The following is a 17369-nucleotide window of genomic DNA, read 5'->3' as shown; positions in this document are numbered from 1 at the left end:
TGTATAGTTTATAGTTCTCTTTGAAAACTTCCTCATTCTTATGCATAGGAACTAAGCCACGTGTGTTCTACAGGACAGTTTCTAAGGCTCTAGCTTTTGAATCACAAAGGAGTATTGTACAGTTGTAGCCATCAGCTGTTCAAACAGACACCATGAGTTTATCATTCCATAGATTTAAAAAAATAAAAAGCCAGTTTCTTGCTCCCCAGCTCTCTTCCTGGGAATTTGTGGCTCGGGGATGCTTCATAACAACAGATCCCAGACAAGCTTCTTTGCTGTGTGCCTGACTTCTCAAGAGACTAAGTTTCCAAGGTGAAGAAGATGAGGCAGATGCTGCAAAAGGTGTGATGTAAACAAATAGACCAGGACGTGGGAGGCGTGTGCAGCAGCAGGAAGAGACCAGGACACGAGCGGCGCACGGCAGCAGGAACACATTGAAGGAACTGCACTCTCAAGAGCAGAAAAGACGCCAGTTGTCCCAGGATACAGCCTAAATGAGTAAACACCATGGTGATTCCACGCCACAGGCAAGGCATGCCAGGTTCTGGCACTCCACAGGGTCAGATACTTAGAGTCATCAAATGATAGATCAATTGAGGAACAAACCAAAAGAGCGTTCTGTAAGACTGAACACACGCGCGTGTGAGCTCTCTCTCTCTCTCTCTCTCTCTCTCTCTCTCTCTCTCTCTCTCTCTCTCTCTCTCTCTCCATTCTCAGATTTGAAATTTAGGCAGAGACTGTTTTCAAACACACTCACCATATGTGCCAAAAGTAGTGAATGGGTTACATGAAAAATGTCTCTGATAGAGATTTCAGAAGGGAAGTTGCTTAGTCTTGTACTTAAAGTGCAAGGGATAACATAAATTTACAAAGCATCATGGGTTTCTTGATCCTGGAACAGGTTGAGGTGTTACCTGGCGCTCAGATGTTAGACTACTTAGGGTTAAGCCCAAGTCCAAGAGAGACTGCTGCTGGCGAGCTTTCCCAGACAGCCACTAGGAACGGCGAGGTGATGGGGCCTTGCACAAAATGTTTACCATCTGTGTGGTGCTCTTCTGCAAGGCGCAGGAAACAGAGCCCAGAAAATGCCACTCGAAAAGAGTTCATTTTCAGTTCCTAAATCGGGTGGCAAATTCATGGGTATTCACTAGAGCATTCTTTACTGTATTCTTCAATAATGCAAAATAGAAATTAAGGACACAAAAGGGTGCTTGGAACACACAAAGAAAAGGAGTTGAAAGGGTTATTATGGGGTGGGAGCAGGGACGAAGCAAAGTCACAGATGGTAGAACATATTAAGGTTAAGTGCCAGAAGAAGTATTTTTAATTCTGGATGACAGACGATACCTCACCCTTAAAAAGTGATCAAGGGCTGTGGAGATGGTACAAAAAATAAAATGCTGGCTATGTAAGTATGAGGAATGGATTTAGAATTCATATCTGCCCTGGCCCAGCAGCAAGTCTGTAATCCCCGTTCCCACTGCCCAGTGAGGAGCTGAAGCAGGAGACTGCCGGGAGCTTCTGAGTCAGCTAGCCTGGCATATGAAGTACAACCGCGATCAACAAAGGGAGTGCCCCAGCTAGCGTTACCGCTGCTGTGAGGAAACTTGCCAAAAGCAAGTTGGGGCGGGGGGGGTGGGGTGAGGGGCTCATTTGGCTCACACTTCCACATCACAGTCCATCACGGAAGGAAGGCAGACAGGAAGCTGGAGGCAGGAGCTGTCCCAGAGGCCACCGGGGTGCTGCTTACTGACTTGCTCCTCATGGCTTGCTCAGCTTGCTTTCTTATGGAACCTGGGACCACTAGGCTAGTGATGGTGACACCCACAAAGTTCGGTGCATACCCCTTCATCAGTCACTAAAAAACGCCTTAACGGCTTGCCTGCACCCCAATTTTATAGAGGTATTTTCTCAATTGAGGTTCTCTCCTCTCATATGACATAAAAGTAGCCAGCACAACTGACCCCTGTCAACACACAAACACACCACTGTTAAGCCTCGACCTTTCTTTTCTTGTTCATCCCCAAGCTCATGTATTAAATATTGACATCACAATGTAAAAATTTTAAACTTACAAAGTCCCACAAGTCATACAAATTCAACCCCTGTTAAAAACACATTCTTTTAATAGCCAAAGTCTTTTAACTGTGGGAACCTATTTTTAAAAAAAGTTAAATACTTTCTTATTTCAAGAGGAAAGAACCGGAACGAGGGCACAGTCATAATCAAACTCCAACTGTGTAAATAATTCAACACCCAATGTCTGGGATCCACTCACGATCTTCTGGGCTCCTCCAAATGGACGGGTCACTTCTCTGGTTGAACCCTCTGCTACCCACACAGCTCGTCTTCTAGGCTCTGGCTGGCTCTGCTCCCCCACCGCTGCTGCTCTTGGTGGTCATCCCATGGCACTGGTGTCTCCAAAATGCTGGGGTCTCTGCTGCAACTGGGCTGCTCTGTCACCAATGCCTCTTCTGTGTTCTCTCCGGGAACTGCAGCCCTGCCACAGTGTTCAGCTGCTCTCCATGACCCCCTGCTGCCTTCAAACCAGTGCATGGTGACGCATGCCTGTAGTCAGGAGTCTGAGACAGGAGGACCACTTGAGTCCAGGGGTTCTGGGCTGTCGTGTACCGTGCCGATCGGGTTCGTCATCAGATGGCTCTTAGACTACCCACTTCAGCTGCCTGGGGAGCCCAGCCTCTGTGTGCTGACCCCAAGGAAACCTTTCCCAGATTTCACCACGGTGATGCTGGCCTCTTCTTCATCACAGCTGATTCTCCAGTACCAGCTGGCCAGCTTTCATTGTCCCAGAAAAGCAAAGGTTTCACTTCAGTAATTCTCAGCCCTTGTTAATCACAGCCGATTCTTCAGGTCCAGCTGACCAGAACCACAGATTCTTCACACAAAAGCCTGGTAGAATCTTTGCTTCCCTTCTGAAACATCACAAACCAGGCATCCAAGGTCCACAGTGCTCTCAACATAGTTACCTTTGGAGCCCCTGCGGAACAGCCCACTGAGCTCTCAACACTCAGTGACTTAGCCTAAAGTTCCAAAGTCTTTCCACAATTCTCCCCAGGACAACACGGTCAAGTCTGTTACAGCAACACCCACTACCCTGGGACCAATTTCTGTTTAGCTAGGATTACTATTGTTATGATGAAACATCATGACCAAAAGCACGGTGGGGAGGAAAGGGTTTATTTGTTTTCTATTTGCACATTGTGACCCATCACTGAAAGATGTCAGGGCAGGAACTTGAAAGCAGAAGCCATGGAGAGGTGCTTTCTTATAGAACCCAGGGGTGGCCCCACCCATAATGGCTGGACTCTCCCACATCAATCACTAATTAAGAAAATGCCTTATTAATTAAGAAAATGCCTTATAGACTTGTCTACAGCCCAATCTTAGGGGAGCATTTTCTGAATTGAGGCTCCCTCCTCTTGGATTACTATAGCCCATGTCAAGTTTAGATAAAAGTACCCAGCACCCGGGACCTGCCACACACAAGATGGAAGGTAGAGGACCAATCCCTAGGTGGACCTCTGGTTTCCACATGTATGCGGTGACTTGTGTGTACACATATTCACCGACTCACACACACATATACGTATATCATGCCCACACACCCCACAAAGTAATAAGAAAGCACTTTTCACAAACACCTGTTGGATCCAAGCTGCTGCCAACGGCCATGTCTGGGTCCATGGTCCTGCTGCAGCTGGATCTAAGTTGATGTCTCTGGCCTATGTCAGCTCAGGAAAGCAGAGGAAGCACACATGGTAAAACCAGAGTGCTGTGCTGAGCCAGTACCACACCTCATTGGCGCAGCCCCTCACCACACAAGACAGCTGGCCCCGACACTCAGGAGAGATGACTCCACCCGTCACCGCGGGTGAGGGAGAACTGACCCTGAAGGCATGGGCTCTGCCTCCTCACCTGAGACTGACCAGCTCAGGTACCAGCCAGGCCCACAGCCAGGCCTTGGGTTGGCCCACCCTAACATCTATCCCATTAAGGACTTGCTGCAGATCATGAAGGGACTGGTCCTGTGAGATGCTCTGCAGGACCTCTATGACTTGGGGTGGTCAAGAAATATCTGAGGGGAGTTTTGGTCAGTATCCAGTGAGGATGGTGTACCAGAAACCAGAGGCCCTGAACCAGATTCGAATGACTTGCTAGTCATTGCAATGAACATTTGCTAGTAAAGCTGACTGGACAAACTGCGGCTCCCAATGCCACCAGGATGAGTGAAGAGGTGTTGGACAGGCGGGAAAGAAGGAGAAGCAAAGGGCTTTTTGTTTGTTTGTTTGCTTGCTTGTTTTTTTTTTAATTTTCTTTTGGTGGGGCACTGCAGGGGTGAGGGAAGGATATGGAGGACTGGGAGGGGAGCAGAATTAGGGTGCATGATGTGAAATTCCCCAAGAATCAATAAAGAAATTATGTTTTTTTAAAGAAATACTTACTACATGGCTTCCTGGATGATTCCCTGGCTATGTATGCACACATACATGCACATATCCTTGTTACAATTCAGCCCATCACTGCCCTGCAGAATTGAAATAACTTCAATTGGACACATTCTGTATCCCGCCTGGGGGTGCTCGGGCGGAAATGAACAGATTTGCAGGGTTAATACTGTAGTTAGACTGTGACCTCATTCAGCACAGCACCAACACTGCCGGGTCTACAGAGAAAGAGCAAAAATCCAAAGCATAACTGATGGGTTAAGGATTCCAGATCTCTACCATTTACATTGTAAATCACAAATGGATGGCTACTGCTAACTTTCAAATGGAACCATCATGTCTTCAGCTGGACATAGGGAGGGGCAGGGCTGAGCCCTTCAGGGTAAGGATTAGAATTGACCTCCTGAACCTCCTGGAGTTTTCTAGACTCTTGCCCCATCCTAATGCATCCTCTAGCACATGCCCCCTTAGATAAGACCCTTTAAATTAGTTTCTCTTTGTATCTGTGTGCATGTACATGCATGAGGGTGCACATGTATATACAGACACATGAAGAAGCCAGAGGTCACCCTGAGGTGCCATTCCTAGGTCATCTTCCACTCTGACTTTTGAGACAAGATCTCTCATGCCTATGTAACTTGTCAGGTAGGCTGTACTGGCTAGGTGGTGAGCCCCAGGCTGTATCAGCTTCCCCGGTGTGGGATTTACAAATGTGTGCCACCACCACAGTGGGCTTCTGTTCCTGTATGTTCTGGGAACTGAAATGCAGGTTCCCAGGCTTGCGAGGTAAATACTTTACCACCTGAGCAAGCTCCCCAGCCCCCAGGGAGACCCAGAGCAGAGGAGGCCTATGACAGAGTACATGCTCCCTTCCCTTCATGGAGACACTGAATACTTAGAACTATTGTTCCTCGCCATGCAACAGCTGTCTCCCTCGAAGCCTGAAGATGAAACCAGGGGCCACGGTGCAAACTGAGGCCTGGAATCTGCCATGCTGAGCCCCTTTGTCTCTGGATTGCATGCTACTAGGGTAAACGGATTTTTGTGTGAGCTGTCATTTCTGTCACCTCCCTTTGAGGCAGGCTGGCCTTGAGAGAATTGGCCTGTCATGCTAAGAACAGATTCCTGACACAGATGCAGCAGAGGTCTCTAGCACCCTTCTTAGATGCTATTTTCCGTCTGTGTAATCATTTACCTGCCGGCCTGTAGTGTGCACACGTCTGTCCCCATTACTTCTACAGATGGGAAAACCACAAACTAGAACCAGAAATAAGTACAGAGGACTTCAATGTACAGCTGCGTTGCTGAAGGATCAGCTCAGGGCACAGAAAGATACTCTGAAAGCTGGTCACACAGAAAACTGTTTCCAGTAACATCTTTCTTGGAGCTGCCTCTACTACGGGATAAGAAACTCCGCCCTCACTCAAAACCGGCAGTTACTGTTCTGGCCTCCTGTGGCTGGCAGCTTCTTCCTTCCTTGATATGAATTAACATCTCCTAAGTGTCGGGAATGGTACCATGTGCTGGACAATACAGCGAAGGAGAAAGTCTAGCCCCAGTGAGAATAATCCTTCTGTGCACTGTGAATATGCATTACTCTCATTGGTTAATAAAAAGCTGCCTGATAGCCAGACAGGAAGTTAGGCAGGAAAGCCAAACTGAGGATGATGGGAGGGAGGAGGGTGGAGTCAGAGGAACATCAGTCAGCTGCTCAGGAAGCAAGACATGCTAGATGACAGATCAAATTCACAAACCTTCATGACTATACATAGATGAATAGAAATGGGTTAATTTAAATGTACGAGTTAACTAGTAACAAGCCTGAGCTATCAGCAGAGGATTTATAAGTAATTGTAAGCCTCAATGTGGTTATTCAGGAGCTGGTGGGTGGGAAAGAAATGACTACACCCAGGGTCTGGGTCCCCAGGAGAGATCAGCAAATGGATGTCATTAGGGAACAAGAAGGCCATATGACATGGCAGCTCATGGAAGATCACTTTACTCTGATCAAGGCTGGGAGGGACAGTGGGAAGGTCCAGGAGACAGTCTGAGCCCCTGGTGTGGGCTGGGAGGGACAGTGGGAAGGTCCAGGGGACAGTCTGAGACCCTGGTGTGGGCTGGGAGGGACAGTGGGAAGGTCCAGGGGACAGTCTGAGCCTCTGGTGTGGGCTGGGAGGGACAGCAGGAAGGTCCAGGGGACAGTCTGAGCCAATGGTGTGGGCTGGGAGGGACAGTGGGAAGGCCCAGGGGACAGTCTGAGCCCCTGGTGTGGGCTGGGAGGGACAGCAGGAAGGTCCAGGGGACAGTCTGAGCCATTGGTGTAGGCTGGGAGGGACAGTGGGAAGGTCCAGGGGACAGTCTGAGCCCCTGGTGTGGGCTGGGAGGGACAGTCTAGTTGAGACCCAGGGGTTAAGAGACTGACAAGTAGGAGAACAAGAATGTCCCAGAGAACATCACTAAAGTCCCAAGGTGTACAAGGCACATTGTAGAAGTTATGGATTCAGTACAGCAGAGGGTTCAACCACTTGTTTGTCCCAACCCTCAGAAAGAGCTCAATACAACATCCTTTCACCTGTAAATGAGGAAGAAGAGCCAGGAAGGTTATTGTTTGCTGCTGTAGGAATGTTGCACAGTGGTACCTGATGGCCTCAGGGAGCTAATAGTTTGCCACCGTGGGAATGTTGCTCACTGTGGTACCTGATGGCCTCAGTGCCATGGAGGGAATGGATACTTACTTACTTGTTTTTGCAGAGACTGGATCTCATGTAGCCCAGGCTGGCCTTAAATTCAACATAAAGCAACATGTGGTGTTGAATTCCTACTTTCCAGCGTCGGTCTCCCGAGTGCTGTGGGATCACAGGTGATCTCACCATGCTCAGCTTCTGAGTTTTTAATTCTCACGAATTTGAATGCATTTGATTTTTAATTTAAATAGCTCCTATGGACCCTGGCTATCATCTTGGGCAACAGAAGAAAGTATGCTTGACATTTTATTACTATTTTTGGAGGGCAGCTCAGGACAAATCTGAAGCTTTCATTCTTGGGCTAGGGAAGCAGGAGGATTTTGTGGCTTGTTGTTGTGTTTTTGCTTGGTTGGCTTTTGTTTGTCTTTTGCTTTTTGAGACAAGGTCCTAATATGTATCTCAGCATGGGCCTGGAATTCAAGATCTTCCAAACAGGGGGAACTTTTTTTCAGAAATTAATTTTTTTATTAAGCTATATATTTTTATATTTTTCTCCGCTCCCTTTCCTTCCTTCTCCCTCCCTTTCCACCCTCTCCTATGGTCCCCATGCTCCCAATTTACTTAGGAGATCTTGTCTTTTTATACATCCCATGTAGATTAGATCCATGCATGTCTCTCTTAGGGTCCTCATTGCTGTCTAGGTTCTCTAGGGTTGTGAACTGTAGGCTGGCTTTCTTTGCTTTATGCCCAAAGGTCACTTATGAGTGAATTCAACTATATTTGTCTTTTTAAGTCTGGGTTACCTCATCCAATATGATGTTTTCTAGATCCATCCATTTGCCTGCAAATTTCAAGATGTCATTATTTTTTTCCAATGGGTAGTACTCAATTGTGTAGATGTACCACATCTTCTTTATCCATTCCTTGGTTGAGGGACATTTAGGTTGTTTCTAGGTTTTGACTAGTAAATAAATAGATAAGTAATAAATAATGCTGCTATGAACATACTTGACCACATGTCCTTGTGGTATGATGCAGTATCCTTTGGGCATATACCCAAAAGTGGTATAGCTGGGTCTTGAGGTAGGTTGTTTCCTAATTTTCTGAGAAATCACCATACTGATTTCCAAAGCAGAAGGAGAATTTTTTAATTGAACCCAGGAGTGCAGGGCCCTACCATACGTTCATTCCCCTCATTGTTTCTGACAGCATTTCTGCTGTTTTTATTGACATTATTACAAAAAAAGAGAAGAAAAGAGAAAACATATAATGAGGGAAAATGAGGCCTTCTGGGAGGGACAGACAGTCATCAGATGGACAAGAGCACACACTGTGTGTCTATCCATGGGAAGTGACAGGCAGACAGGCAGGACACATCTGTAATGACAGAGGTCAGAACACTGGCAGTCTCTGGAGGCCATTCAGTGGGAATGGAGAGGAAAACCTTCAGAGAGCTAGAAAATTCTATGTTAATCTGGGTGCTGCACAGGTATACATACCTAAGATACATGCATATTCAAGATTTTTCTCTTTACTCTAAATTCTAGCAAAATGCCAAACAACAAAATTTAACCAAAAATAATCTTTACAGAAACCTAGTCAAAAACACTCTCTTGATCAAACACTTAATTTTCATTGACTACTGCCTAGAAACAAAACAACAACAATAACAACAACAATCCAACCAAGGCTGGAGATAGCGCAGTGGAAGAGTACCTGTCTACCCTGTGAGAGGCCCTGGGGTCCATTCCTGCCAGCAGATGTGGCTGGGGCGAGGTGAAAAGGTTCCTATCATTTCCTTTCATAGGACCTGCTGAGTCTAACTGAACTACTCTGGAAGGAAGCAGCGCCCTGAACTCTTTCTAATTCCTCCTTTGCTCATATCTGGCCCGCACAGATTTCCCACCATGTCAATCAGTTTATCTCAACATTAACATCTCCCAGCTGCTTCAGTTTTCTGCCTCGTGGTAGCTTAATCATCCATCTCACCTACCCAGCAACGGTTTGGGAAAGCAGAATCCTTCAAGGGATTTCACTTCAGGCATCTTCCCACAGAAGCTAATGAAAAATTTGTCTCTTCAGTAGAACCTGGCCGCGTGCTGTTCAAACAGGCACCCCGGGGGCACTGCCGCCAAGAAAGAACTGAAGTTTAAACTGGAAGTTCTAATGGCCTTATCTGTTAAGAACGCACGCCCTGTCTTCCACACTCTCACTCGCAAGCTGGACTTTATCAGCCTTTCACTGGGGAAAGACGCGGGCTTCCTGGTGACACCTCCCGAAAGGCATGTGCAGGGCAAATGCCTCATTATTTTCTATTTTAATTTACAGTATACAACAGAGTAGGAAAGGAATCCCGTATAGATTAGAATCTTTCCCCAGTTTCAACTAAGATGTATGAACCAGTCTTTGTCGGTCTCCTCTGTCCCCACCTCTCTCTCTGTCTCTGTCTATCTCTCTCTCTCTCTCTCTCACACACACACATACACACACAGGCACACACACGCATGCACACACACATGCACACACACGCACGCGCGTGCGCGCACACACACACACACACAAACAAAACACTAACATGTACAGACTACATAGCCCAGGGAAAGCAGCAATCTGACTCACTCTCTTCCAGACCCTGACAGCCATTCCATTCGTAGCAAGCAAACTATAATCAAAGTCTCATAGACAAGGACCTGCTCCCTGGGATGGAGAGCTGTGGTTGACTCGGGTATGTTATTTCAGGAATGACACAACTCTGTTGGATTTTCAAAGATTCTTTTTAAAATCACACCGTTGCCAGCCATTGCCCCTTGAGCCAACTGCAAGCGTCTCAGACAGTGCCCGAGTACTGAAGGGAGCTCCTGCTTCTCATTCGCGCAGCGCTGTTTACCAGGCCTTTCTCAGGTGCTACGCGCTACTTTCTGTTGACTGACTCAAAATAAACAACAGAATTAACTTAAGCCCACAGAGAGAAACCAAAAAATTATTTCTCAATCATTACATAAGTTTTAAAAGACCAACAAGTACCAGAGTGCTTCAAATCTGATGATTACTACATTCATAATCTACTTAGGGGACAATGTCCATCAGTCTCAATTGTGAGGAAGACTATGCAGAATTAGGCCCCAAAATCTTGTGAGATCCATGTCAAAACTTCCACTTACTTAATGCATGGGCTCCTTCAAATCATGGGGCCTATTTTCTTTACTGTATTTTTAAGATTTTATTTTTAATTAATGTGTGTATACACATGCAAGTTTGCACATGCATGCATGCATGTGATAGTCTCTACACTGACTTGGAGTTTCCACACTGTAAGTATCTCAGGCCAGGTGGTGATGGCTCACAGTTTTAAGACCAGGACTCTGGTGGCAGGGGCAGGAGAATCTCTGAGTTTGAGGCCAGCCTGGTCTACAGAGTGAGCTCTGAGATAGCCAGGGCTACACAGGGAAACGGCCTCAGAAAAAAGAAAAGAAGAAAGAATCTCAGTATTGCTTTTGTAGCTCCTTAGCAGAACCACCCCCTTCATCACTTGAAAAATCAAATGCCAGGTTGGGGCCGATTTACAGTATAGTTTAAACGTATTTCCATCACCAAAGTGTACTGAATCACTTTATTTTTAAGTAAAGGCCATCTTCAAGACTTCATATGTCTGGCAAAGTTCTGTGTATAGGGTATATTTATGGCGACGAGACAGAACCTATGTGTCTAGAGTCTGAGGATCTGGGTTCGGCTCAGTCCCGTGGTCTGGGTGATCCTGGAGAAACCCAAACCATATGCACCCAGCTTCCTCTGAGGCCTGACAGGGATGACCCTTCCAACCTTTTGGAGGGTAAAGATAGCAGGAGAAGCTGGGCATAGCCGCCAGTGGACGACTGCCGCAGTTCAAGACTCGTCTAGGGTACATAGTGAGCTCTAGGCCAGGCTAGAATGAAGCCCCTTCTCGTGTTTGTGGTAGGGAGGGCAGTGACAGAGACAGGGAGAAACGTGACCTAGGGATGTAACTCGTGCTTGCTAACACTTGTAAAGCCACGTGTGCCTCCCTATCGCTGCAGAAGCTGGGTGTGGTGGCACACACCTGTAACCCACCACTGAGAAGCCGGAGGCAGGAGGATCTGGAGTTGAAGGTCATTCCATCATCAGCCACATGTGAGTTAGAGGACAGACTGAGCTACATGAGATCATGTCTCGAAAAACTAAAATATGATGGAAGATGAAATTGCGCTTCTGAAGAGGGACAGTGGGTGCTTTGCATACAGAAGGGACAGTGACAGTTACAGCACCTTCAATATCTGGGATGACACACCCAAGAGTGAAGGAAGGTTGGCAGTATTGTTTAAAATCTATACTTGGCATATTTTTTTTAACTACAATCCCTTACAGTACTTTAGAACAACCGTTTACATAGCAATTTCATTGTATTAGGGATAATAAGTGGTTTAACATCTGTAGGCATGTGTACAGGGTCCATGAAGACCCTGCATCACTTTACATGCAGGGACCATCCCAGGTGAGGGATGCTGTCTTTCCCTCCTTCTCTGTCTCTGTCTCTCTGTCTCTGTCTCTCTGTCTCTGTCTCTGTCTCTCTCTCTCTCTCTCGCGCACACACACACACACACACACACACACACACACACACCGCAAACTGGTAACCCAGATGTCCAGATGCCCGGAGCCTTCTGAAGACCTAGCAAAAATAAGAAACTTGTTAATGTCTTTGAGCAGAGTCCAGGCCAAGGACTGTAGCCCCGAGTGTGGTGCTTCTGGGTGTAGAGGAAGAGGAAAGGGAACAGAGCATCGAGATGCTACCACACATTAGGAAAACTGCAGGAAGTGGGAGAGCAGGGAGTCGGCACACAGGCTCCTGAGTGAAATGCATTCTTTCTTTCCAGATAAAAATCTTAAGTTTACTGAAAGAAATAAATAAAAAAAATACGGCGTGCTTCAAAGTTGTTTTGAAATGACCTGTAACCCGGTACACGAGTGCACAGCTCTTTCCTAAGCTGCAGCCATGCATTCTCTCTTCCTGTAACAGCCAGGAAGACGGTCACAGCTGTTCATACGCTGCCACGCACAGGGTGTCTCGCAGATATGGACTAAATGCCCTCACTGTGCGTTTCTTCTTTGGAATAGTGAAATCTGAAAGTTCCATTATTAGATTGCCACACTGGAAAGAAAGCCCAGTCAACAGCATTTCTCTCTGTCCCCGTCTCTTTCTTCTCCAAAAGGAAAATGAACTTAAGAGAAATATATGTATGGGATTTTGTCAAATATTTTTAAAATTATATTGATTAGATATTTGTAATATACTTAAGACGCATCACTCTTAAATGAACAGCTGCACCTGTACGCTAATTTCACACACACAAATGTGGCGCTAGAGTGATAGAGGGGCCCAGGGACAATAGTTCTAGAGGGAAAGCCTATTTGGTTGTTTGTTCTTTAAAATATATGAACAATAAAACCCCAGAAATTATTGCATCAAAATATTAGGAGCTTGGGAATAGCTGATAATGTTACAAGCAAGCTTTTTAAAAAAGTGTATATGTATATGTTCATGAATGTAGACGCATGTGTGAGTATGCATGCGCATGTGTATGGAGGTCAGAGACAACCTCAGGCGTCCTTGCCCAGATGTCCTGACTTTATGTTTTTTCAGACAGTTTTCGCAGTGTGCTGGACTGGCTGGTCAGGGAGCTCGCCTGTTTCCACCCCCCAACAACGAGGTCGCAAATAAAAGTTCCTAGATTTTAAACAAAGGCTCCATGGATTAAACTCAGGCCTCGTGCTCGGAGGACTCGCTGGAGTGACTGAGCTATTTTTGTAGAAGAAATTAATACTACAAGAAACAGACAGCTACGACATGGGGAAAATTTTTTTAAATCCTGTTCTTAATGGGGAAAGTCAGGAGGCTATCGCTCCATGACGTCAGCTGGGAAGGCTGTCAGTGCGCTGCAGCGTACCTCCACAATAGAGATTTTTAACAACACAGAAGGAACTGGAAGACGAAATCAGAAGTGGAACGAACTTCGGGAAACTGCTTCCTCCCCTTTATTTTCTTGCCAGAAAGGAAATGTGCAGAACAGAAAATCAAACAGGCCTCAGGTCATGGTAAGCTCATACCCAGCAAACACAGAGCCTATTTAGTTTGCTCCTCAAGGCCAGAGGCAAAAGTTCAGGGTGGCTACACTCTTGAGGCCAATCTGGTTGTCTGTTCCCTCTTCCCAGAAGCCTGCCTGCCAGGCTCTAAGACCCAGGAAGGGCAGAATGATTCAGACCTAGGGACAGACAAAATCTCCCATGATCCTGGAGGTCAGGGCTCTGCAAGCCTCAAAGGAAGGATGTGAGCAGCAAGAGGGTTTGGCTGTGACACAGAGTCTAACACGGAGGGCCTTCTAGGCTGCAACCAGAAACCACTATGAGATGCTAAGCATTATCGCCTTTTACAGAGAAGGAAGTCGACTCTGAGGTCAAGTGGCTTAGCCTATAATTACCTAGTAATGAATTTACTCTGATATTTTACATGCTGGCCTTTGTGTAGCGAGATAAGGTTGCCACTCTCCTAGTCCCCATGTGCTCTGGCTTTCCCAGAAGGGGTGGATTCACCATTTGTACCCATCCACATTCTTTCCATCCGTCTGTCTGTCTAGGGAGGGCTATAGCAAGTATAAGGGCCGTTACTGGTCACAGAGGAGGCAGAGGCAGCTGCCTGGGCAGTGGACTCTCCCTTTCTATACATTCTCCATTACAGAAAAGTGGCACTCTACGTACCCCCAAGTTCTAGTTCTATGGGTCACATCTACCTCGAAGAAGACACTGTTATGACTGCCCGCTGACTGTTATATGTTCCCATAAAAGTTCCTTGTGTAAAAGCACAGAGAAACCCTGTCTCGAAAAACTAAAAAGTTCCTTGTGCAGCAGGAAGATGGCTCAGCTGAGAAAGTGCTTGCCTTGGAAGCATGGAGACCCATGAGCAATCCCTAAAACCCACATAAGAATCTGGGCTTGGAGTGAGTGCTTGCGATGCCAGCACTGAGAAGAAACAGGCAGGTAGACCCCTCACCAGCCAGCCATCTCAGCATACCTGCTGAGTTCCAAGCCAATGAGAGACCCTTCCTCAAACAAGGCAGACAACACGTAAGGAATGGCACCCAAACAGGTCTTCTCTGGCACACACAGATGTGAAGCTGGATAGCATTGCTGAGGATGACACCCATACTGCCCTCTGACCTGCACACAGACACACACACACAGACACACACACACACAGACACACACACACACACACACAGACACACACACGCACCATCACCATCCCTTGCCCAGTAGGGCAGCAAAAGTTAATGTGTTTCCTGAAACCCTAACTGAGTCTCTAGGAACGCCCTGCCCCTGCTAGATTTTAAAATGCTCAGCTGTTTGCCCTATCTGTATTAAAATGATAAAAATTAAGAGACACCAATTTATGCATTCCTTAAAAGCTCACTGACTCGTTCATTTAGAACATGCTCACTGGCTACTGCATTTGGGACCAGGCTAAGGTACTGTGGCTCCTCAGGGAGTTGAGAGTTCACACGAACAATGACTACATGCTCAGAAATCTGTGGTGGCAAGAGATGCCTATGAATATAAAATGCTTTTTAAGTTGTCACACATTAAATCAGCGTGTCCAGCCTTTGGACATTATGCCAGCAGTGCCACCACCAAATGTCTGGCCACATTCACAGGTATGCTGGGATGCTTGTGGCCCCTGGCCCACCGTTGAGCATGCCTGCTGTGAGGACTACTTCTAGGTGCCCTTACCTAGTCCCTCTGAAGGCAAATAATACTTCAGAGAAGAACACACTTCTCTCGGTTTCATAAATTTAGGGCATGTCATTTTAAAATGCAGCATACCTATATTTAGTATTTCCACATCACAAGATTATTCCAACTTTGACCCAATTACTTTTTTGGTTGTTGTTGTGTTTTATGAGTGTGTGTGTGTGTATGAATATACATGTGTGTGTATGTATGTGTGTGAATATACAGGTGTGTGTGTATGAATATACATGTGTGTGTATGTATGTGTTGAATATACAGGTGTGTGTATGTGTATGAATATACATGTGTGTGTATGTATGTGTTGAATATAAAGATGTGTGTGTGTGTGTGTGTCTGCAGGCCAGAAGGAGACTACTTACGGCATCATCACCCAAAGGCATGCCATTCAACCCCCTTTGAGACAAGTTCAGTTATAGTTTCTCCAGTCTTAAATGGCATGCATGTGCCACCATGTCCAAACCTTTTCTGTATGCTCTGGGCATTGAATTCAAGTCTTCAAGCTTGTAAGACAAGCAAGGAAATTCAACTGGTGCCACCAATGATGCAGACATGAAGAGAGACTCCCAAACCTAGACCTGTTTTCCCAAGGACCTGGTGAAGGAGCAGCTAAGTTTCGGCCTAAGCCATGTCAGTACTGCTTCCTGTAGCCTTGAACAATTCTTCTGTCTCTTTCTTCAGTTTCCCCTGTCTAACACATGCCCGCGGTTGGAGCAGATGGTCTAGGATGCTCTTTCCAGTTCTACGATCTTAAAAAGTACAAAACTTTGAGACTCAAACATCTTAAGAAAGCTTGCATTTCAGGAGGTCAGAATGAGAGTTCTAAATCCCTCTGCAGGAATGAAGAATTGGCAATCAAATGAAAGGCACTCCCAAAATAGCACAGGCAGAAAAGGAAGCCAGCTTAGAAAGTGTTCTCAACAACCAGACTACTTTCTCCCGCTGATGGGGAAGATTACATTTTAATCACTGTATTACGTTGGTTTTGCTTTCACTCACGGGAGGGATCAGTTACTAAAGCAAGGTGTTTGCCTACTTGAAAGTCTCTTCTGAGTAGCCTTGTTTTAGAGTATTGTTTATATCATGTATTGCTCTAAAATCTTGGACCGCATGTTAGATTCCAGCACTTGGGAAGCTGAGGCAGGAGGGTTATGAGGTGAGAGACCAAATTGGGATACATAGTAAAAACATGTCTTAAATAAGTAAAACCCAGGGCAATCTGTGTGCGTCTGTATGGCGTGTATGTATATGTGCACGGGTGTGTACATGTGTTAAAGCTAGAGTGGTGTCAGGCATCTTCATGGGCTGCTCTTGGCCTTAGAATCTGAAACAGTCTTTCACGGAACCTTTGGATAATCTGACTGGTCACTGTGTCCCAGGAGGCCTCCTCTGTGTGTGACTCTCTAGTGCTGAAGTTAGAGATCCATGCCACTATGCCCAGCTTTCACATGGCACATGGGGATTAGAACTCAGGTCCTCACGCTCGTGTGGTGGGCACGGTAGTGAGGGTGCCATCTCCCCAGGGCAGTCTTAAAAAGCTTGTCTGAAATTCTTCAACACAATGCAAGAAATCTGCTTTCATAACACGCAGAGTTATAAGTCTATAAGCAGAGTCAGTGTTTATCTTTCCAAGTAATCTAATAGGTGATTAAAAACAGGGAAAGTGGGTATTTGAAGATATGTTCATGTTTACACACTAGATCCAATGGGCCATGTGTCCTTGTGGGCAGGCATGCCCAACCCTTGTGCTTTGCCAAAATTCTTCTCATATGAGACATCCGATGCTTCCTAGGGTCCTTGTTCTCATTTTCCCCATGTTCACTTGACTCATCCTAACCCTTAGTGGCTCATAACCAAACGGGACATGGCATTGAGCAAATAAATGTGGAGTTGAGTGGGCTCCTCCGGCTATCTTCTCATGATGTGGTGGGCACGGGTCGGCCGGTAGTCAGGTGTGACTGTGAGGCCAGTCTCACAACAGAACGCTGGCCCTGGTGTCAACAGAGGGGGCACCACAGTGGCTCTGAATCTTCCATCTTAGGAGACAGTCCTAAATGCCAGTAGAGGTTAGGAAAAGGGACATCCCGGCCCTCGGCACTTTCTGAGCTATTCTTTACAAGGTTCACACTGAACAGGAGACATCTGTTTTCTAGAAGACATTGCTTAAAATAAATACCAAAAGGATTAAAAAATGAACCAATTTAAAAAAATTTGAGGTTTTTTTTGGGACAGGGTCTCATGGAGCCCAGGCTGGCTTCACTTCCTGTGTAACTCTAGACTCTAAGCATTGGGTATACAGGCATGTGCCACCCCTCCTGCAAAAATGTTTTTAAAGATCAACCTGACAGGGAAGAAAAAAATCGCTCTGAAAATGGAAATACCATGCCTTCTATTTACACACTGA

The 17369-nt window shown here is 46.1% G+C and overlaps 1 protein-coding gene across 3 annotated transcripts in view; it reads right to left on the bottom strand.

Moving 5' to 3' along the window:
- Window positions 1-17369, bottom strand: part of Kctd1 (potassium channel tetramerization domain containing 1) — a 202531-nt gene that overhangs the window by 46812 nt on the left and 138350 nt on the right. The gene's annotated exons all lie outside the window — the stretch shown is intronic.

The sequence above is a fragment of the Microtus pennsylvanicus genome, chromosome 4, assembly GCF_037038515.1.
Source record: "Microtus pennsylvanicus isolate mMicPen1 chromosome 4, mMicPen1.hap1, whole genome shotgun sequence".
Taxonomy (NCBI): Eukaryota; Metazoa; Chordata; class Mammalia; order Rodentia; family Cricetidae; genus Microtus; species Microtus pennsylvanicus.
Note: the sequence above shows the minus strand (reverse complement) of the source record. Positions and strands in the feature narration are given on the sequence as shown.